This window comes from Anas acuta, chromosome 1 (genome assembly GCF_963932015.1).
Source record: "Anas acuta chromosome 1, bAnaAcu1.1, whole genome shotgun sequence".
Lineage (NCBI taxonomy): Eukaryota > Metazoa > Chordata > Aves > Anseriformes > Anatidae > Anas > Anas acuta.
In genome coordinates, this window is record NC_088979.1 from 20,871,770 (window position 1) to 20,896,477 (window position 24,708).

Below are 24,708 nucleotides of genomic sequence, written 5' to 3' on the forward strand. Positions count from 1 at the left end.
CTATCCTGCTTTTGTTCAATAGATAATTAAAGTACCAGTCCCTCCAACAAGATGGAGTCACCCTACAACAAGAGAAGCCAAGAAAATTATAGGGGAGTAATTACATTGTTTCCTGGATATTTCACATTTCACCATATTGCTTTCACGTAGAGCCTCCCAAACACCAGTCCTCTTCAACCTCCTACTAATGAGGGAGCAAGATACCAGGAAAGACATTTTGCCCCCAGAAAAATAAAATAAAATAAAATAAAATCATATGGCACAGCAGCATGCTCAGCCCAGCTATTAAACCTTTTCTCAGACAAACGAGGCTCAATACTAAACCTGAGCTCATCACCTACAAGCTGATGTTTTAATGAAAGCTGTTAATGAAGACTGTAGAGATGGTGTCAGCATACTTTATACCTCTAGATGCACTTACGCACACATCTTTCATAAGACAAGAGAGCTGAGCTGGATATGACATCCTCAATTCCACAAAAGCTATAAAAAAGCAGTACCTACTTGGCATGTCCACTTTATTCGGAAATGAGAGGTCAAAGTCAGTTTGAATCCCTACATGCAGGTCATGCGTTTCTTATTTTGGGGTCTTTGAACTGGTGACAAATGCATGTAATTCCTTTTACTTTTTGCTTAGCACACCACAAACAAAATCCTTGCTGTAGAACAAGATACTAATTTATGTCTTCCTCCACGGTAACAACAGAACAGAGGTTGACAAACAAGGCAACAACTCAATCACCACTGTTCATTCGCAGAGTGGTGACCCACTCAAAGTGGACGATTGCAACATGAATTGTTCCCACTCTCTAGGATCAGCAGTGATCCCACTGCAGCTGTGTTTGGCCATCAGTATTCACCTACCACCACCTAAATGTGCCGAATTTTCCCTTCCCCAACCCTTGACCCTAGAAGATCACAAACAGGAAGGGGTATGAAAACGCAATACATAAAGATCCTCAGCATCATCAAGTGTCAGAGAATCTCTATATCATAGATCACTAGAGCTTTGGCCCCAAAACATCTCCAGTTCTCTTTAAGACAGGTAACAGAAGTAACATCCTACCTTAGAAACCTTACCTCTGTACAGAAATACTAATTCCACAACAGGACATATTTTTCCTACCTCCAAACTGCAGCATACAGTATGGACAATACATGCTAGAAATCCTAAAAGAGAACCCAGCCACCACCTACATTTTGGAGTACTTGCTGAAGTACAGCAGGAAAGCCTGTAACCTTTGGAAAAGAAGTTTTGATCTAAGTAGCTACAAAGGTCCATTACCTCCTGGGAAATCACCTAAGCAAATAATAGGGCATATTTCATAGGAATATGCCCAAGTTAATTAGGTCAAGGAGCAATGATAATGTGGGTGATAGTTTCACACACATTCCACCTAGATCTGTTGATATCGGATGACCAGAGCATGCTACTTACTTGCCTCAGGTTGATCCTAAAACAAGCCACCAATGGCAAGAGGAAAACTCTTCAGACTGAAGAGAACTTCCCTATCATGAAACAAAAGCTTAAATGGGTGCAGGATGGGAAACAAACCAAGAACAATCGGTTTTCAGAGAGAAAAAAAATACTTCTTTAGCCTCAAGGTGTTTTGTTTGTTTGTTTTAAAAAATCTTAATATGAAGAAGAGGGTGAGAGGAGGAAGAGAATGTGAGAAGGATGAGAGAACACATGGAACAGTAGGAGAAGCAAGATGGAGAAGGAAATAAATCATCAAAACATTTATTACCCTGGACTGCCTCATAGGGGAGCAGAGGTAAAAAATGAGACCATTCATCTACAGCCTGTTTGCTTATTATCTCTTGGGAGGGACTCAGATATAATAGTTGACACCATTATATGGATGTGCAGTTAACCGTGACATACACTATTGCTTTGTACTTTTGCAGTCTTATGCATGCACTCATGTCCTTTCTTGTACTGATAAACCATGTCCAGCTTCCCTTAGTGCTGTATAGAGAATAATTCCTACATAAAATGATTGCAACTCTTTGCATTAAAGTACACCACGGTGCTGACATTTGGCAAAGGCTCTGTCTAGCTCCAGTAACTAAACTACACTCGCTCTGTATTCCCCACCACCACGTATATTTCCTAACACACTTGAGAAAGTAATTTAATAGCCGAGCTAAACTACAACTAAACTTTTAGCTCTACTTAAAACTGCAAAAACAATGTGTTCTTTCTCCTGGGAGAGCTACGCTGCCATTTGGTCAGACAGCAACACATTTTGGACTCACTTCTAAAGTAGCTGCATGCATCGTGAAGATTTATGGCTGGGGAGGGATGAGAGAGGGGTGCAACTCCCTGGAAAAGGCTGAAATCTGTCCACAGATGAACCAGCATGGACAAAGTCACACATGCAATTTTCTGAGCAGTTCTGCTGTGCGGGGAGATGGGGAAATCCATGCAAGTACTCCATTTGTTCTTAAAATTAATCTTCATGTCACAAACGAGCACGCCGCTTTGCTGCAATATATTAACACCACTGGTAGTGTTTACCTCCGCTTCCCCACCAGCCATGTGTGATAGTCATTCCAGGCATTCCTGCTGCAGCTTTTTGTTTTCTTGGGGAACATTTAGAAGGCTTTTGTGTTAGCCATTAAAAAAATGAAATAAAAATCCTCTTTTAAAACAGCTCCTACCTCTCCGGAGAAATCATCTATACAAGACCTTCTAAAAGAATAAATACAGCTGCGTAACAGAGTAAGAGATTAAGGGAAAAGAAAGGGAAAAGGACTAGTAGATGCCAGCCCAATACTCTAAGTTATAAAGTTGAGTCTGTCCTTTGAATCTCTGAAGTTCTATTTTTTATTTTTTTTATCCAAAGGTTATTTTTCATAACAATGAGCAGCCAATGTTCCGATAGCAGGTATTTGTATTAATAAACATATAAACTACTAACATGAGCAAAAGCTGACTTATTAAAAGCATGCTTCAGAAAAGCAGCATTAGTTACGCTCCTTGCTCTTGAACGGAATTGAGAGATTGAAGACAATTTAGGAAGAAAAGCATACAGGTCAATTTATCCTCAACAATGAATATTCATTTATTTCTGGTCACTGGGTAAAAAATCTGCTTTTCTAATTCCTTTATTTAATTGTTGGAGATTATAAGGATATTCAACCCAGATCTTCATATTTTTAGGCACATGGTTAAAACATATGACAAATACAAGAGCGATGTAACTGGTTTAAAAGCCTGTGTTTGTTTCTCTTCAGTTAAACAACAGTGTCAACTGGAATTTGAAATGTTTTCTTTATTTAGACCTCGTAGGCTGAACAATAAGCCCTGACAGCTCCGTCTCAGCCCTCTCGAGGCCTGTACCAAATGAAGCCGAAACTCACCATTCAGCAACTGCACCGGCCATGGGATGTCTGGAATTTGTTGTGTGCACTCATCCTTAAAATGGAACAGCTGTTGTGAAAGGCTGTTACAAGACACCTAAAGGGGCAAAAGGCTCCAGTGACACCCTTATCTACAACCTGATATGAACAGCATTTGCTGCTACCCTGCTCCCATCTCTAGGTGTAAAGTTACATGATGCAAGGGTCCAGACGAGTCCGCTTCATCACGGGGAACTGGACGGTCTCTGTTCCTTTTCTTGCCATTAGCTGGGATTAAACTATCTATAAAATTTACTTACTTAGAGTGACACATCTGTACGCCCGTTTTAGAAACATGCATTTTCGTAATCTACATTTCCACTCCCACCCCTCCCACTGCTGTAAAAGCAGCCAGGCAGACTGCTCCTTGGGCCCTGCCGCGCTCCCCCTACCCTCCGGCTGACTACACAGCCTGTAACCCCATAGACTGGTCCTATAAGCCTGCAGACCAGTTTCACGAGAGGCTCAGCCAGGATTCAGCCGTTCAGGATCAGAAAGCAATAGCAATATAGCAAAAATAGCTCTCCGGGGAAATGTATCTTATTACTGCCAAAAAGAATATTTTTGTAAGAGAAGCATTTGTGTAATTCTTATTAGCTAAATAAAAGAGTGGAAATAACCAGAAGCATAAAAACCCAAGCGTCTGAGCTCCCATCGCAGTCAATGGCAGGTTTCCCACTGATTTCGCTGGATACACAATCAAGACCAAATGTGGAATACAAAGAGGAAATGATCAGAGCAAAGACTCCTACTCACAATCGCATCCTGCATCTGCAGCGTTTGTACCTGCAGCTGAGTTGTGTTCTCAAGTCAGACTGGTGCCTATCCACCAAATGACTGCGATAACTTGCTCACGTTCTGATGGGAACAGTGCAAGAACTATATTTTAAAAAGGGAAAAAAATCACTTCTTACCGATGCACAGCATTGGGAAATCACACTGTTGTCAGAAGTTGCACTTTGCACTGACCTCCTGCCAGCCTCTGCTCTCCTGCAGAGGCCCAGGTGACCCAGGGACCTGCCGAAGCTCTGCAATGAACCTACTCCCTCCACCAAAGGCAGGTACCATCTCTTGCTCAAGTTGCTTTGATACATCAAAGCTACTCTGAACTCTTTACATGGCAGAGATTAAAACAAGCCTGTAACCAGACAACAAATGCTTGCCTCTAAACATTTGTATGCCTACATAAACATTGTTAAATTGCAACAGACCATCAGCCCCACTTCGCTCAAAGCCCAGCGCTGGCTTTATACATTATTTTGACCAGATCACAACTCGTTACTGTGCCGGGTGGATGATGTCCCACTCTCTACCTCTCACACCCACCTTTGGGGCTTTAGTTCAGTTTCCTTTCACCGTTCTTATAAAATACAATTTTCAGCGGCACACTATCCCATCCTCTACTGATTCTCTGACCTGTGGACCATGTCCTGAGACGTGTTTCCTAATGAGACCCTGTGGGTTAGCAGTCCTACTTTTCCAAGCTCACGAAAAACCCTGCTCTATCCAGTGGAGCAACGAACCAGAGTCCCAATACAATCATCATACGTAAGGAAGTGAGGATGAAGAAAAGAAAGTAGGCAAAGATGGGACTAATGGACCAGTATTGTGTAAAGCATGGCCAAGCAAACGTAACAGCAGTTGTTGCAAAAGGGTTGAGGATGAAATGATGCTACTTTGCATGCCTCAAGACATATACATGCAGGCTGTAGACAATATTTAGCTGAGCTCTGCTCCAAAGCCTAGCATCACTCTCCATCTCACGGTGATTTACCTATAGCAAAAGAAAATCCCAACAGAAGAAAAATAAAAATCACTTGCCCTCATCAAAGGTCCTCTTGACAACCATGATGCTTGCCTCATTTCAGAGACATGCAGCTCATCTCGGTGTGAAGGGGGATGCATCAAAAGCCCTTTCTCATCAGCTACTAGCATAGGTACTGGTCATCAACCACCCACACAGCTTTGTTTCTAAGATCGCTGAGACAACCCTCTTCCTCCGCTGTCACGGACCTCTGAATTGTACATTTACTTCACATGTTTAGCTCTTGTTCCTTGATGCTCTTGATGTTACCTCAGCTTCTAACTCTATAGAACAAAGTGTTGCAGTTGGAAACAATGATAAAAACCATGATAAAAGCCATGATAAAAACCATCACAGTGAAGAGGAGCTCTTTGATCCTCCTGCTTGTCTCACAATACACTTTAGTGTGAATCATCTTTTTTAGTCCCCTGCGGATGAGCTTTGATTGTCCTGGCTATTTCTCCTGCTTCCATTGCTGTTCTAAGCACTCTATTAGATTCACTGTACTTCAGTTATCCTGGGGGAACATATATCACCCTAAAGAAAAATCCATCAGTATCCAGACATGTCGGTCTCTCATTTTTAGAGGTCTCCTGGAGATGCTTTCATGGTTCAGAATTGCCAAGCCCCAGGTTCAAAAAAGGAAAGCAACCAAAACAAACTACTCAGGGCTCTACCTGGTTGTTAACAAGAACGAATGACTTGGCTTCAGCAGTTCCTTCAGCCCTACCTCACTGACAACCCTACTCAAACAAAGCCTTGGGGGCAGATTGTACAGGCAGCCAGTTGCTCCCTATTCTGTATCTGAAGATTTTTAGTTTTGATTGTGCAATGTGACTGAAATCTGTCCCTTGGAGCCCCGCAGTCCATCTCATCCTCTCCTGTGCTCCAGCAACGCATTATTCAGTCATGACACTACCTTCAACTTGCACTGTATTTCCTTTTTCAGTATTAATCTCCCCCTTTTACTTTCTCCTGCACAGCTACATAGTTGTACGGTAAACCTCAATTCTGTGTCTGGTCAGTGAACATTGTGACTGTTCTGTTTAATATATTGTTTTTTTTTGTGGTTGCCACTAGACTCATTGTTTTACATCTGTTTGAATTAAAGTGTGTTTTCCATTGAATGACTCAGACACTTAAAAGACCCCAAATCCCTCTGAACAAGGTTGCATAAATTCTGAAGCGTTTGCTATTCCCTTCCTCTAATGTTGGTATCATAAGCTAACATTTTATATGATCTTACATCTGATATTCTCATTCAAATTATTTATATATGCATTATTAAAAAGAGCAGCCCCCTAGAGTATGCCACTCGTAACCTGTTTCCAGCTAGAAAAATTATCATTTGCCGGCACTATTTAACCAGTTTTGTGTCATTTTTCAAGCCAACAGGCTGTTTTTGCTTCTCAGATCACGACTCTGTGATTTAACCAGTAAGCTCCTGTATGAAACCTTATCAACTTTAAGTGTCATTAATTCTCTCAGTTCAATCCCCTTGGCATCTGTGCCAAGGAGTATTATTTATTCACAACATGGAAAAATACATGGAAAAAATATCATGCCACATTTGGAAATCCAGAATTGAGAGTTAAAAAAAAAAGTGCTTATTTCTGAAGATTCCCCGTTTTCCTTTTATAGCGTTTCTTCTTGTCTCTGAAAATAATAGCAAAAACACAGACAAGCCATTCAAGGGAATTTCAGAACTCTCAAATGTTAGTGTTACATTTGGTTCTTCAGTCCTGCTTATTCCAGTTCTCCTGAGTTGGTGTACTTTTAATTTTTCTTTTAAAACCATCAGCGTTTCTGTATCAGACAGTTGGCAAGTGGGAAAGGAAATGGTTTTAAAGATCAAATTAAGCAAACCTGATTGAATAGTTCAGATTTACCATGGGACTCAATTATTTCTATTAGAAACCCTGATTTTTCACAGGAATAAGAAGTTATTTTTTTTGGCATCCCAATAATTATTTCTTTTGATTTTGGAAATGTTGAAGTAGTAGTTTCCTGAGGGTTTACCTGTTAACTCTTTCCTTGCCAGAAACCACGACAGACACTCCAAGAGCAAGCATGTAGTAAAACAGATGATTTTCTCTTCACTGTGAGAAGCATGACATCAATGGATTTGCAAATTAAATATGCGACAGAATTTAAATAAACCTGTCAAAAATTTGGATGGGTTCTCTTACAATAGCGACACTTTTCCCACTTAGTCTAAGTGCCTTCATGGATACAATTAGCTCTGCTGCAGAAAGCCTACAACTGACGTACTGAACATCAACATGTCAACTAGCTGGGTGTTGCCACCCCCAGTATGTCTCCTGGAGCAGCAGACCAAGAATGACAACGTTGATAAACTGAAGCTGTGTCACACTTAACCACACAAACTCCAAGGCCATGGTAGCACAGAACCAGCCCACAGAACTCATCCATCATTGCACCACCGAAGAAATGCTCAGCCACACACAAATGGCTGAATTTCCTCAGTCCTGGGTCAACCTGCATGATCAATGACATCACGTGCTGGGATTCTGCTGCCTCAGCTCCAACTCTAAACTCAGTGATCCAGGAAAAGAAAAAGAAAAGCTATATGGGTCCATGTCCAGAGCATTATGCTGATGGGGGAGACACAATCAGAGAAAATACCTAAGAGCTTTGTAACTGAAGGCTTGTTACAAACCACAAATGGCACTGTGCAATGAGCAAACTACTTGGAAAAGGATTTCCAGTATCAAAGCTCACTGCAGACCAACTGTGCAGACTCAATAGCCCATTTCCCAGGTAGAAAATACACCTTATATTTTAAATCACCCATGAGGGAGGGTTCAGGAAACTTTCAGTGCAGAAGCCTGCTTGTGATGGTGGAAACACTCAGCTACTGCCTGTTCTCCTCACCCCACTTCTGTTTTTATTGTGTTCCCCTCCCTTCCTTTCCTTTTGTTTTAAGGCAAGACGTAGGTTGGATGGCATGAAAACTCTAGGAAGATACATAAAGCATAAGGTTTGGAGCTGAAGGGGTTACCTACTTTACACTCAATAGGCCTGTATCCTTTTACAGTAAGCCGGTTAAATCCTTTCACTCTTAGTTCTTTGCATTTATACCGAGGATTTTTTTTTAACGAGAATCTTCAGATGACTAATTATATCTTGCCTGCAGAAGCATCAGGCAGAAATAAGGCCCTGAGAGTTTTAATTTTTGAAGCAGGAACGTTATCACTTTCAAAGTATATTTGAAAGTATTCCCACTTTTTTCACAGAATGATAAAACTAAGCATTAAATATTTTTTTCCAAAAGAGATCTTCAAAATTAACGTAGACTATCGCAGAGTTAAATGTATTTCAAAAGGAACATCTGCAGCTACAGGAAAGCCTCTTGAAGAAACGGTGCCGTTAAATCACTACATCTACAAATTGTCAATGAAAACCTTACATGAAAAATTAAATGGCAAGATTGAGTCAAGATGAATCCCAGTAATTAACAAAAAGACATACTGCCCTGTACAGAGCAGTGCAGAACACATTTTCCTCCAGCAAACTGATCCTGCTGCTATTGGCATAAGATCCTACTTACTGTGATTGAAGAAGTGCTACAGAGATGGTTCAGGCTTGCTTTACCTGCTGCTCTTGGTACTCCGCCCCTGCTAGAACCATGGGAGAAAATTTTTCCTCACTTGCAGCACTAGCAGCAGACTCAGCAGCTACGTTGTGTTACACCTCTCACTGAGGAGTGAAGACCTCCACCTGAAGAACAACTCAACTAGGCGAAATACATCAAAGGAACAGGTAGGATCACTGTGCCAAATTGTGAAAACACCGTATGACTCTTAAAGACACCTGTGACTTTCAAGAGAAACTTCTATTTAGAGTTAATGGCTGTGTCTAAGCTGTGCAGGAAAAACAAGCTCAGCAATTCATGTAGCTCTGTTAAATTTGATTATCTGCATGTTCTCCTCCTCAACCACAGGCTACTGGCCTCGCTTTAAGTTTCTGCTCAGGCTGGAGCTGGAACTCTTAAATTTCATGCATCTCCCAGGAATCTGGGCTGTAACACATTCAGCCCAATCCAAAATCCATGCAAAAGAACCCGTTGAGGAAGATATATGCAATACAGTTACCATGAGATGTATCATCAACAAGATCTGGGGTATGCAGAAGTTGGCTATTTACATCCTTTGTAAACCCAGCCTAGAAAGATGATGAAAACATTAACAAGGCATGCTGAGGTCAGTAGCAGATCCTAGCATGGTAAAACAGATGATTAATCTCCAGGGATGCAGTACTGTTCTCTGTCAGACTCCTTACCATCTATCATGCTGTCCTGGTATAACAAAATGACTCAAACTGCGTTATCATCCGAGATCCAAATCATAACAGCAGATTTTTGTGCCAAACAATAACAGAAACGTCTTTTTAGCCTCTGTGTTAAGAATAAGGATTAGTTTATCATTCCTTGCTCTGTCTCTTTCTAAACTGTGAAATATATTGGATAAATTCAAACAAGTTTGGCAGAGGAGCCAGACTCTGTAGTAAAGTTCACAAAAATCTCACTTAACCATGAAGTCAGATAGAAGAGAGGCTCCAAGTCCCCTTAAGTGCTACGTGGTAGCTTAATATGCTGAACGAAGAGCCCACAGGAGAAGGCAACCCAGGTAAAAACCAGGGCTTGACCACAGTGGCAGTGGAAGTCACATTGCAGCAGGTGGCTGGGGCTTTCATTTGGTCTCTATTGCATCTCCTGTTCAAGTTATAGCTCCAGTAACCTATATATATGTGTGTGTGTATATATATGTATATATATGATAACAGTTGAGAACAGTCTATTGCTTTTCTACCTTTGGCCAACGGCTGGCCTGTGCTGGGCATTTTCTCCTCCTGCTCAGAGTTTCTGCAAAATGATGTGTTTAGGGATAGGAGAGAAAGACTTTTTGCATTCTGTCAGCTCCGGTATTTACTCATTCAAGATGAATCACAGAATCACAGATTTTCTAGGTTGGAAGAGACCTCAAGATCATCGAGTCCAACCTCTGACCTAATGCTAACAGTCCCCACTAAACCATATCCCTAAGCTCTACATCTAAACGTCTTTTAAAGACCTCCAGGGATGGTGACTCCGCCACTTTCCTGGGCAGCCTGTTCCAGTGTCTGAACAGACACATGAGGTCTGTTTTCCATGGTAGATTGAAGAAAATGTTTAAAAATCTAATTTGAAAACCAGGAAAAGGACTCCCATCCCATTGAAAAAGAGTTTCACAATATCAAAACTCATGCTGCGAACTGTACTAATGCACACACCTTGGCTACCAGTGCTTCCTAGGATTTTCAAAATAGCCCACCCTGGAAAGAAAATTTTACAGACAGTTTGAATGGCAGATTATTTGTCTTGAAAACATTTAAGCAACTGGCGACATGATAAGAACATGCACTAGCCTTTTCTACCTGCAAATAAGATGTCAGATCTCACATTGGTTTGACTTCACAGGAGCTGACTCTTGATTACTGGCATTCAAAGGTGCTGCTTTCTGAATTTAAATTGTTGCCAATTCAAAATCATTCCCATTATAATCAGACTCTCAACTACTTCATGCTAAATTTCATGGAGCATCTGAACATGAGGATGACCAAGGAAAAAAAAACACCTGTCAGAAGATGCCAAAATCAAAACCGAACAGTATTATTTAGGGGCAAGACGGAACTACACTGACAGAGAAAGAGGAGCTCACCTGATGCCTATATGCACTGAAACTGCAACACACAGTAGGGGCATAGGCAAAAGTAGAAACCGACATTCATGACTGTATTTTATTAAAATGTCTTTCATTTGGAAAGTTGGAAAGACCTAGAGTGACATTAAAGAAAAATCGGAGGTGTAATTAAGCGCTGCTGGACTGTTTTACAAAGTCTCATTTCCCCTGAGCACAGTAGGAGTGGAGCATCACAGGTCTGCTTCAATGCTTCCCCTTCCAACAAATGTGGCAAAGACAAGCTTCCACTGAACAAAGCAGGAAGCAATTTTATATAGATGGGCACACACAACCACCACCATTTCTTCAACCAGACAGGGGCCAAACATTCAACTGTTTATCACAATCTCCTTGAAAGAAAGGAGTGGTATTCAGTCTGTTACATATGCTCTGCATTTATTCCCTTCCTTCTTGCAGGATTATTCCTAATACAAAATTAAGCTCCAGAAAGGTTAGGGAGGGTTAGGATGGTCTGACTATTCGACTTCACAAGCTACAAGTGAATGTAAAATACTTCTGATCTTGGTGGTGAGCAGCAAGAAATAAAAGGGAAGCGTCATTGAAAGATCAGTTAGAAATTCATGAGTCAGTTCAAAGACAAACAGAAGTCTGTTCTCATTTTTAGCTCTCTCCTGGAAAAGCCTAAACAACAACAAATTGATTATACAGGGCAATATGCCGTGCCCTGCCGCAGAACTGCTGAGGAGACCTAACCAATGCCAGGACTCCAGAGTTCTGGAAGGGTAACACCAAACAGCCTCTGCTTTGAAGAACTGTCAGCCTTCTGCAATGCAAAAGGAAGAAAAAGCAATGGGAAGCAGGACCTAGCACAGTAATGGGTATGCCCCAGAAGGTTCAGCAGAAAATGCTTTGTCTATGCCATGAACTAACTCAAGATGGCAACAATTTTTAAGTACTTTCCTCCACTGTTCCTGTTGCTTAGCCTCACATCTCAGGTACACTGACATTTATTAGCTCAGGGTGTACAAGCAGAGTATTCTAGATTAACACTACCAGGTAGTAAACTCACATACAATAGCACTTGGCCTGGGATATAAGAGATGTGAAAGTGGGCTTCTATATTAGCACAGACCAGTGCTCATTTTGAACCATTTTATGTGCTGGGCTAATGCAAAGCATTAAAATATCGCTGTGGGTTAACGAAGCCTACACTATAGGTGTTTTGTTCATTAGGCCGTACAGCTAAGAACAACATTTTTTCCACCTCAGTTTCTACAAGCAGGTTCTGTTCCTAGTTTGGCTTGCAGGGACCCGTGTCACTCAGTTGTCTTTTATGTTAAATGGGTTAATTGCCTGAAGTAACAGCAAATAACAGAAAAGGATGAGACCAGGACATGTATTCACATCCAACACGGTGTGTTAGATGTGTATTCACATCTAAACTGGGAAAATATGGGAGGCTTGCCTAAAGAACAAAGCAATTTCCTTCATGCTCTAGTACATCAGACAGGGAGATTTCCTTGACTTCCAAAGCATATTGAAGTAGCAGCATACTGTAAGTGCTCTCCTGTTCCTACGGCCTTCTGAGCAGAGGCCAGGCTCACATTGCTTGGAATAAATTGGCAGGAGTTGGCAACACTAAACTAGAAACAGCTCATGAGGAGAAGCTTGAGGAGGAAGTTGAAAAAATGCATGGTCTGATTAATGGGCTGAAAAGAAAATTTTAGCTGCTGAAGCTTGGAAAGATTGAAAGTGTACGATTTGGGAATTTGGGATATCAAAACAGAGGAGTTTGGAGTAATCAGCAGTGGAGATAATTAGCACAGAGAGCACAGCTTTCAGCAACAGGGTACAAAAATAGTTTTAACTCTAAGATGCGATTACCTATCTGAATTAAAACCCAGTGTTTCCTCAGGGAAGAATACCCCGAATCCCACTCTAAAATTCATCCCTTCCATTCTATTTAAAGAAGAGTTGTGATCGAGTTGGTAAGTTACTTCAAGTTGACAGAGGCAGCTGGGTGGTTGCCTACATCCTTGGTTTTGACTGATTGTGGGTTGTTAGAGAAATTTTGGCACACAGGAGGCCAGCAGAGCTCAGCCCATGCGTGTGGGGGGCTGGGATGGTTCCAGGCAGACCAGCAAGTTGCTTTTGTACCTGTACTGGAAAGGGAAAGGGACTCTTTGCCAGGGCAAAAAACACTTGAGGAGGAGGATGGCGCCTCAGGTGGAGGCAGAGATTCTGGTTTCCCAGGACAGGAAGATGGTGTGAGCACCACATCCCCTTCCACAGTTCTCCTGAAGGCCCCTCAAGTTGCTAGATGTTCCTGATGTGGAGCCTTGGTGTCAAATGGGAATGAAAAGAAGCAGGATCAAGAAAACCATTGTCGACTCTTGGAAAAAATAATCATTATCTGGTCAGTGTTACAGTCTGATGTAAAACAATTAGTAGGACAGTTTCAGTAAAATTATTAGGGATTGACTAAAAGTGTGAAGTTGGCCTTCAGTTCCTTGCTCTCTAGCAGTGCTTCCCACATTACACTTGTCTGCACTAAGAGGCAGACCACGGTCCCCATGGAAGTTCAAGTGGGGCCTGCACGACTGAATAATGGGCTGGCCTCTGTGTGTACTTCTTACACCAGCTACTGTAATTCAAACACGATGGGAAATGGCACCCCATTTCCTGGTCTGTCCTGGTCTCAGGAATGCAGGCAATGAAGGATGCAGAGAGTCACCGGAATGGGCAGAAGGGAAGATGAGGGGTGGAGAAGGGCAGATCAAAAGGGGGAAGAGCGATTTTCAAAAAGAAAGCGCACGCCCCTTTAGGTGTTTGTACACACCTACGTCTGCCACCACCTGTATCTCTCAGCCAGTCTCATTGTGACAAGGCTAACGGCTGTACGAACACCACATTCTGCATCTACTGCTGCTGTGCTGGGCTCTGCACGCTGTCTGTAAGGGGCAGAAGTCCAAATGTCTGGTCAGGACACGCCACGCAAAGGGAGATGCAGTGAAACTCTATTAATGAGATTTGCTTCTTAAACAACAACAACAAAAAAGTGCTTAGTCAGATCAGAAGTCTCTCCTCTTAAGTTATTTACTGTCTTCTGGACTGGAGACTTATTCGTTATAAAACCCAGCGTTCCTCCTCCCCTGTCCTTCCTCTGCTCTGGTTCATCCTGTGGTTTGTAACAGTTTGGAAAACTTTCGGGGCATTCCTAAGTGGTTACAGATGTGTGAGGATGCACACTGCAGGCCACTTCATCAAGAAGATGACATAACCCTGCGTGCCAGCCTCAGAAGTTCATTTAATACTCAACTTGGAGACACGACTGTCCCAGGCTCACTGTGTGCCTGTTGAAAGTGATGGGATTATAACAGCAGCTGGCAGCGCTCCGTTCCAAGAAAGCTCACAGCATTATTCAGTCTTGAGTTCCCTCTTCCTCTGTGGAGGCATTTGATCCTTAATCTCTTCTATGGATTCTTAACCCTTTTCATGTACTTCTCCCCTCAGCAGTTTTTGCACACAAATCCTTTTACTGAAATATGGGTGAGTTTATTAATAAGGCATCACGGTTGCACACCTATTCTGAACACTATTTACAAGTCCTTGCTAAGCATGCATTTGCATGAAAAACTGTCCAGCAAGTACTTTACAAAATCCAGCACAGAGGAGTAATATTTTAGTTAAAATTAATTGCACTGCTTTTCCTGAATCCAAGCGTTACACTGGAGGTTAACCTGATGCTGCAGGGCACCTATAACCACAGACTAACACAAGTAGTCACCCGTACCTCAGTGGCATCTGCCACAGAAAGAGAAACAACTGTTGTTTTAAAAGGCTCAAAGCCAAGAGTTGTTAGGAGACTTCTGTTCTGTCCATCACTGTCACTGCTCTGCTGGGATGCTCCGGCCAGAACCCATTTTGCTTTCTCTCACCAGTGTCTTGTAAAACTGAAAGGTAACTGCGGCTTGCTGTGTACGATCAGAAACAGAGGTCCCATAGAAACAGAGGTGGTGAGACAAAAACGTCTTATCCTGGGACTAGAGGTGGCTTCTACAAGAAAGATGATACCAGCATTGTCAAAACAAACAAACAATCAAACAAACAAACAAACAAAAACAGATAGAAAAGACACTGGCTTGAGAATTAATCAAGGAAGTGACGGTCTGATAAGGAGAGGACAGAACTGGATTGAATATTGTCCCACTTGAAGAGGAGGGGTGGAAATTGCACAAAGGGTTGTTGACATTACGGGAACTGAGGGATGAGCAGGAAAAAAGGATGTGGGAGAGAGCACTCTGAGAGGCAAATAGGAAAATCAGTGTGATTTGAAAGTCATCAGAGGAACACGTTATTGAATAAAATAAAGGAAATGGATACAAGGGAGTTTAAAAGGCAACGAGTGATGCATTTTTTTGGGCAGCAGGGCTGCTGGAAGCAGCAGCAGCAAACAATACCGAGTGCTGCTGATGGCAGAAAAGGCAGCGGCTACAGATCTGCACAGGTACAGCAGATCTAGATCCTTCTTTCCTTTAAAGATCTTGCATAAATGTTAAGAGAATACATGGAAATCAACACTGACAAACAGGTAGACAGCAGATGGATGGGAAAATAACTGGGAATTGAAGGAGTAGTTCATGCTGCCTAGAAAATGGCATACATAGGGAAAAACAAATGTCTTCAACTAGCATTGCTGAAGTTCATCTACAGAAAGAGCACTACACAGCTCTTTACGTAGACGGCAGCTCTGTATTGCATCATTTCTTTGATGTCAGGGGATGATGCAGTGGGCTAAAAAGAGAATTTAGAGGAGCTTAAAATTACTGCCTTTTCACAATTAACTTTTATTCTACTATTCACTCGGTCACACTTTCTGCATGTGAATAGCTACTCTATTTTTTCCCCATATCAAAGATTTCAGTGAATGTATCGCCTCACACAGAGCACAGTAAGTAGGTGCTACCAAGCATGACACATGTGCCCGAGCCATAAAAGAAATTATATGGCATTATAACCTACGGTTTGAAGTCAAATATGCCATCATAACAGCAATCATACTGTAAGGCACACATATAAAGGCAGAGCTAAAGTTGCACATAAAAAACCATCTGAAGCTTAGAGGGACACTGCTCAAGTCCGCAGCAAGATTCCAGGGGAAAGCTGATGGCTATTTGGGATCTTTTCACCATAAAAATTCAACAATGGGAGATTTGGATTACCACAGTGGGGAAATCTCCAGCTTTCCGATGAGAGGCAGAGAAAGGTCACGAGCTATTAGTCTATAAAATCACAGCAATAATTACTTTAACATACTAACATTCCCCATCCTCTGAGCCTTCCAGCCTCAGGCTCCTAACAACAAAAGCATCCGGCTCCCCTGGAAGACATGAAAACCATCCTTAATGGCATTAGTTTGATTAAAAACATCTCTATCAGGTGTTTTAAGCAGCGTTATCTGGTAACTTTATATCGTAGAAAGTATACGTTGGCCCATGCATAAGACAAGAACGTGGGAATCTCTTCCTTCTCCATTGCTATAAATTTTTAGCTGCTTGCTTTATGACCTTAGGACAAGATTTCAAACCTATTGCTGGCCTAAGGCTAAGAGTCGCTTAATTTGAGATGCTGGCTCCAGCGTTGACTGGGAGGAGGAAGTCCCACACTTGGAAAAAAATCACGCAGAGGAAAACTCTGGGGATGTCTGGCTTAAAGGACAACCTGCCCCCCCAGACAAGGCAGACTACGAGAGGCCGGCTGGGCTTTGCAAGCTAAATCCTGATAGCAGAGGGCAGGCGCGGGGAGCAAATGGCTCTGCAAGCCTCTGTGATGACCACAGCAATGCAGGCAGAGTTTAGAGCAAATGGATTTTTCAGCTTAAGACAACACGAGCTGGTTTTCGTGCTTTAGAGCTGAGTTCTGGCAAAGACATTTTGAACTTTCCGAACTGCTGAACAGATTACAAAAGTGGCCAGCAGCAGCTAGGGAAGGGGCTGTAACTCGGTAATGTATTCTGCTGTGATAAAATTCCCTTTCAGTGAGGCCATGACTCCTGTCCTATTCGAGTCCCTTTGGTAGGGAAAGGAGAAATAAAAGGAATCAAACAAAAAGCAAGGAATGGGCTGAAATGACTCCTCAGAGCCTTCCCTGCAGTGTTGGCACTCAGAAGTTGTACCTGGGCTCCAGCTTCAGCCACGGCAACACTAATTAACGAGGGCGCTTTGGAAAATGCCCTTCGGTCCCCTGCTGTGACACTGCTCTGCTCACTAAATGCCTCCCTCAAGTCCTTTAGGCTCTTTTGAAGCTGGAACATGCGCTGCACAGTTTGGGGCGACAGAGCAGCTTTCCCCGGATGGGACTTGCCTTCAGGTTGTTAATGCAGCAGGTGCAGGGTGCACGGAGAATAGGCAGGAAGCGAGGCTGGGGCTGCCAGCCCCACAGGGCTCAGGGGCCCTACAAGGAGCTGGCTGAAGAGAAAAGAAGTCCAACTTCAAGCTGCAAAGGCCGCTCCTCAGCTGCCTCTGAGCAGCCAGAGCTGAGCAGTGCAAGTCCCAGAAAGAGAGAGAAAATCTCACCTACGAGGAGACAGCTGTGCATTAGCAGAAATTCAGTTTTGAAGCACTGCATGCCTCTGAGCCGACAAGAAAAGCCCACGGTGCTGGCAGCAGCGGCTGTGAGCTGAAATAAATGCAACTGCTCCCAGTGCAGCCACCTGGGGAGATGTGCCAGGGCACTGGGTGCACACACCTGGACAGCAGTGAGTGGAGAACCTGGAGGGAAGCGACCCGGAGGGAATGCTGTGTGGATTTTAATGCTGGATGCCTCTCCGGGCATCAGCAGAGAAACTCAGGCAAAACACAAATCACGACTGTTTTCATTCCAGCCAAAGTTAAGAGCATGCAGAGGCTGCCAGGGGACTTGCACATGGGTGTTCACACTGACTGTACTGAGACTGAGGAAAAAGAGCTCCTTACGCTGCTCTTGACAAGAGCAAAATGATTAAAATTCAACTTTCCCAAGAATGGCAGAGCCAGCCAGAGGCTACTGACCCAGAGGCAGCTATTGAAAGACAGCAGGTGTGAGAAGATCTTGCTGCTCTTCTACGGCTAAACCTGACATTAAATGATGTTTGAAGCTAGCAGTGCTGAGGGAGAGCTCGTCTGGGAGAAGGAAAAATAATATGGGATGTAAACAATAGCTTAAGAGAAGGGGAGCTAAAATAACATACTGAACTCTTAGCAGTTTGCTCTGAGTTCAGACCACAGCTCAGGAGGATCCTTCCCATACTAAAAGGAACAGATTTATGACAAGCTTGTAATTAAACTGTCTGAAGGACCAATAAACTTCTGCATGCTGTTGTTTTTATGCCACTTTAAACATAATTAATGCAAGCGTTGTGTGTGAATCTGTCTATCTTGGCTTGACTGGAGCGCTGCCTTTTTCCCCCAGTTCCCTGTTTGTATGACATGCATTGCCAGGTGTCCATCAGTGCTCCAACGTCAGCGGCACAAAATCTCTGGTCTGTTCATGTATCCTTCTTCCACAGAGCAATAAAACAAACAAAAACACACACATGACCTAAGCCATACTTAATACAACTTTCCTTTCCTTTCCTTTCCTTTCCTTTCCTTTCCTTTCCTTTCCTTTCCTTTCCTTTCCTTTCCTTCCTTTCCTTTCCTTTCCTTTCCTTTCCTTTCCTTTCCTTTCCTTTCCTTTCCTTTCCTTTCCTTTCCTTTCCTTTCCTTTCCTTTCCTTTCCTTTCCTTTCCTTTCCTTTCCTTTCCTTTCCTTTCCTTTCCTTTCCTTTCCTTTCCTTTCCTTTCCTTTCCTTTCCTCTCGATGAGACAAATATTTACCAAAATAGAAGTCAGTTCAACATTTGAACAATTTATCTACTCCATTGTGAAACCCACTGAGCACCTCCTGGTTTAATCCCCAGCCATCCCTGGCTACCTGTACTATTCTCAGGGAGAACAGAAGAAGACAGTGGTAAAGTCAGAACACCTCCAGATTTCAGAGAGTGATTTAGGAAACCTACTTCAGAATTTTAACTGCTATTGACATACTTCGTAATATTTTTAAAGCTGAAATTAAATACACGTGCACCTGTGTATGCATGATTTATATAATGCGCAAAGAAAATAAGCTACCCTAAAACTCAATGAAAATCCAAACACTTAGCATTATTCTTAGTGCTAGCGTCAAGTTTCCATCCACAGCTTTTGCTGTATAGCTTTGAACTTACTTGGTGTTGTTTTTAGATAGACTACCTTGCCAGCTTCCTACTTTAAGAAAGTTTCAGATATGCAAATATCTGAAGACAATGGGACTGAGATAAAATAAAATTTGTAGAACATGGAAGAAATTATGCTCAAGTTGTCCTCCTTTGAAGAAAAAAAAAATCTTTCTTTTTCATGCATCAGTAACGTAACTAAGAGATTTCAAGTCTTTGGTAAATCTAATCAATAATCACCTCAAATGCTGTTATGAAAATTAAAAATCAGACTGTTTTAGCTGTGGGTGATACTGTTACTTAAAACCGTACCTGAAAGCCAGCAAAACTAATAACCCTTTGTTGTTCAGGGACCATTGGCTTAGTTTTTATTTATTCTGTACATTGTTGATACACCAACCTGAGATCCAAAGCAGTGTCAGATAAATAATGACTGCTGCTAATAAAAACAAACACAACTGAAAAATCCACCGATCTGACAATCTGCCCATCACTGATTGCTGCAGATCCAGCTCCCACCTTCCCTCTTCAGCACCAAAGTATCCACTGAGATTTCTGTTCTCTGAATACTTCTGACAAAATACTTCTGGGCAAATTCTAGGACCACGTGAAGCGATGGAAATGCTCCTACAGGCCCTCGTATACATCCAGTATGAGGAAGAGGTCCAAAGACTGAACTCCTTGGGATGCAAACCATTTAACTTTATGTGGCCAATACATTTGACTTCATGCAGATAGCACAGTCAAACTACCTACAATCACCTGTGAAAACACAAACTCGGTTTACTCTGAAGATGCTGAATTGTACAGCTACAATTCTCGCACTCCACTTGGAGGCTGGACATTTGGGACGTGCATAATGCCATTAACCCAGGAGAATTAGGTAAGCCTCATGGTTCTTCAATGACTTCGTTTTTGTCTGCACTAATTTTACCTCCAAATCTGCATGTCTGAAACCCCACACTCTTTAAGTCTGCTTAAAGTGATTACGTCTTTTCAGTAAATCTTTGATTGTTCTTTCTCCCGGCTGCAGAGCTGTCTGCCTGCAATTTCTCAAAAGAGCGCCCGGATTTCATGTCCATTGGCCCCTGCATTCCTGCCAAAGCCCTGCAGAAATGAGAGCTGCTGCAGCTGCCAGGGTTTATTTACACACATTCCTGCCTCAAATTGAATTAATGAGCATAATTTAACTCAGGCAATGTCCTCTACAGCTCTTGTTTCCCTTTGCCCCTCTTGACATTTCTTTCTCTCACACAACCACTCTTGCAGTCTTTCTTAAAGTAGCATCTAAAGGGATTCTGATGTAAAAAGTAATTGCAAACACATAGTGAATCCCATCTGAGCTGATAAATTTGTACAGATCTGCTTAAAACCTACTTTATCAGAAGCTCGGGATCCCCTTGACAAGTATCCACAAAGTTAATTTGAGCTTATTTGCACCAATCAAGCCAACTTTGTCAGTTTAGCAATGACCTTCCAGATTAATCAGTCACAAAAGACCAAACCCTGGAAAGAGCTCAGAGGAGAACGAGAGCCAGGACAACAAGAACTGATGTCAAAACCTATCTACAGTTGCTTTGTGTTCATACATCGTATTTGGCAAACCTTTTGGACTCCAGTCCATTTCTGCCCTCAGATATGAAATTCTGCAGCCATGGCACAAGGGCTCTCAACATCAACGAGCCCCGTGGGTGCTGTATGGACACATCACAGACAGAGAGCCCTGTTACTCCACTAAGTAGGCCAGTGCAGTGTTTCCCACATGCTGTGTCAAATATAAAAAGCAAATATTTCTCCAAATAGTCACACTGATGTGATAATGAAGTCACTCATTCTCCCCTGCTATCACACTGTATGGTATCTCACACACTAGGGCTTGAAAGCCTTAGAACAAGAGCTGTGTAATTCTACAAGAAGTGCATGAAAGAAAGGGAACTAGGTCTATAACTATAAATTTGCTACATCAGCATATCACAGGCTACAAGCATCATGGACAAGAACATTCCAGCAGCACTTGAACCTCTAGATCCATAGGAAAAACAGACTGCTTGGCACACAACGATTCAGCCTTCTAGGATGACTGCTCTCTTGTGAAGCTCCCACAGACCTGTATCTGTCCAGTTATGCTGATTTCTGGAGAGGATTTTCCTTCCCCTAAAGGCTAACAAGATACTTCAGAATATTTCAGTGAGAAATCTGTATATTCCAGGACTTGGTGTTGAAATGACAAATTCTATGGACCTGAGTTTGCAACTGCCACAGATAGAAACTAAAAGGTCCCCAAATAAGTAACTGGTCTTGGAAAAGGTGTGATGGAGGAAGATAAGTGCTGGAAAAGAGGCAAAGATGCTGGCTGGAGAAAACATCCCAGAGAACTGGGATGTGCATGGAGGTGAGCGCTGGGGAAAGGCCAGGGACCTTGACCTTGAGGCTGCTCAACACCACAAGCAGTGGCCCAGCAGGGACCTTTCCAGCTCTCTGCCCAGATTTCACAGGCCAGCAGCGACCTCCCTGCAGAGGAGGGAATTTGAAACCTAGGGAACATAATGCTGTGGTGGGAGCGAGCAAGAATAATCAAGTAGGGTTAGCAGCAACAGTCCCTTTGGTTCTGAACTCAGCATCCAGACCCACTAAAGATGTCATTTACTTTGCCTTGCCTGTGACAGCCGACACTTGGCTGAATTTGAATCCTTCCAAACCACTTTCATTTTAGAAGCTGATGCAGATTACAAATGGCTTTAAAACAATTCTCCTTGTATGAACATGAGTTCAAGAATCACAGAGTCACAGAATTGTAGGGGTTGGAAGGGACCTCAAGAGATTGTTGGGTCAAACCCCCCTGCCAAAGCAGGTTCCTTACAGCAGGCTTTGCTCTAAGTTCATCATGTTTTTCTGACTGCTAACATCAAAAGACCAGAATGGACCTATTCTTCATGGTCCCAACTCTACATGTAGCCAGTAATTTCACTTAAAAGTTCTCTCTCAGCCCTCTCTCTGCCATTTCCAACTTCATTATTTTTCCACGCCCCTCAGCAATACTTTCTCCCTTACACACGCAGTTGAAATCAAACACACTTGTCCACAGATGTGGTCACTGGATCTTTAGAAATCATTTTAGATTTTATGGCTGCCTTTCATACATCTTTTGGTTTGCGTGGAGATGTCAGTAGTTCAAACATTCATTTGCTCTTCACATATATCCTCAGTGAACAGTAGTGGTTAGACCGATCAGCTTCAATAAGATTTTGCCCAGCTCCAAATGAAAACAGCACTTTTTATAAGCACCTAAGGAAAATGACTTGACAGAGCCTGATTTGTTGTCGCCTCCTGCCACCCCCACCAGATGTGTAACTTGTTACTCCATATGCGCGCTACTCCCTCCTCCAGTTTTGATTTTTCTTTGTATGTTGGCATGCAGTTGTATGAAAGCACAGCGAAAATCAATTGTATAACACTGTCAAAGAAATTCACCATGATTGCCTCTCACTTTTATGTCATTACAGCGGAGAAACTTCACTTGAATTTGGTAGGGCCTTCCCTGAATGCAACTTTTGTTAAAGCAAAGCTTGAAGTGGTTACCTTTCGTGCTTCTCTGAAATTATGGACACGGAAAAAGCCTGAAAATACCCCTTTTTGGTACATCTCTCTCAAATACTCTCAGAACTCCATAACAAGAATATTTCTTCCACATGTGAAAACAAAATGCCTAACATCAGGTCTTCTACTGTACATGCATACCCTATTGGATAAAACACGGCGAGCAACCACTGACAAAGATACAGAAACCATATGACTAATGAAAGAAACACAAAAATAAAACCCTTTATGTCTACCAAAACAGACGCTTACAAAAAATACTGCTCAAAAGAAGTTTTTGCAGAAGTGAGTGTCACTTTTTGTAGATTCTAAAATTACACTCTGCTAACCTTATTATCTTCTTCTCTTCTAGTAACTCACACATTTTACACACCACCTGTACAATGGCAAGCACTGACATCAATACAGAATTGAAACTTTGAAAGCCAACATTTCGTCATTTGATCCCTCATATTCCTTGCTCTCTCTCTAGATAGGAATCCTATTCCCTTAGCATCTCCCTGGCTCAGAGATGTGCACACCACACTACCACAGGTGGAGCTGATGGCAGGTAGGTGTTGATCCTCTTCTTTCCTAGGAACCTTCTGAAAACATCTAATGATCTGAACAGATTTCAACATAACTGAGTCCATTACTTTAGAGAATGAGATGAAGAAAGTAAGTTTATGTACAAAATTGTCATGGGTCTATTTCTCTGAAATGAATTGGCACCTTCCACTTGTTGAACAGGGACATCATAGTGGCAAGAAGTTTCACAGAAATAAGAAATTCTATTTGACACCATCAATTTGGGTTTCCCAATTTAATGAAAACAAATAGCCATCTTGGGTCAATTTTAACACGTACTCTACAGTGCAGCCACTGTACTAAATCCTGTCCTCTCCTCCTCCAGCATCATCCAAAATGCAATGCGTGCTATAGAGCAAGGACACTTACACTTGTCTTTTGTGCATGTACATGTCTAAGTGCATGTGTGTAACAACACTATTGTTCCTGAACCCTTGCTCCAGCCTTCTCTGCATTCATTGGCCTGCTGGAGTCTACAATAAGCATAAAATTGCTTAAGGCACTCGTATGTATGTATACTTGAAAAGGGTGATAAGTCTAGGGCTGTGCTCCCTGCAATGTTCTTGGCAAGAGACTGCAGCTCTTAGTGGTGGAAATAACTCTCTTCCCAACATCAAGCTACTGAGGATGGCCATTGCTGGGTTTTAGGCTACAAAGAACAAGGGTAGCATGAGTGGGTCCTTCACACTTCAGGCATTATGTTACAGACAACACTCCTCTGTCCTTCTTTCGTCTCAACCTCACTGAATCATGTATTTGCCTACAGAAAATATAGCCCACTGGAAGTGCATGCGAGTGTCTGCTTAGCACCGCTTTCATAATATTATTTTCTACAGGCCCCACCTAAGCCTTCTGATAAGATTACTATCATAGAAATACCAGCTCAATTGTTATACACAAATATGAGAAATTGTGCTCTACAAGACAAAGAGCTGCATTTTGACTACTACAGACATCCAAAGGCACTTCCAAAATTTACAGCTTTCAGGTTAGAAACGATTCTTATCTTTGCCATATCCACCAATGGAGAAGTAGCACAAGATACCAGCATTGCTGCAGGCTGCTGCATGAACAGGAAATCAGTAGGGGATAGACTGCCCCAAATGACCCATGGTCATACGTGGGATATTTGGGAAGGCTGTACTCCTTCCAGCCTCCCTGCTCACAAAGCCTGTGCACCCACGTCAGTCTTAGCACAATATAAGCGAGATCATTTCCACTCCTCAGGGCTTTTTGGATCAAATTTTGACATAACACAATTGGGAAAAAATGATCTCATGAAACATATACTGTAGGGAGGAAAGGGAATAAAGGTATGTTTCAAATTGATCTGGAAATATTTTTCCCATAGAAAATAGTTAGGTTTGTCTCTTCCAAAAATGCAACCCAAACAGCACAGGG

General features: G+C 42.3%; 1 protein-coding gene across 8 annotated transcripts in view; it reads right to left on the reverse strand.

The window, feature by feature from the left end:
• ATP8A2 (ATPase phospholipid transporting 8A2) overlaps positions 1 to 24,708 on the reverse strand; it is a 309,878-nt gene that overhangs the window by 59,145 nt on the left and 226,025 nt on the right. The window lies entirely within an intron of this gene.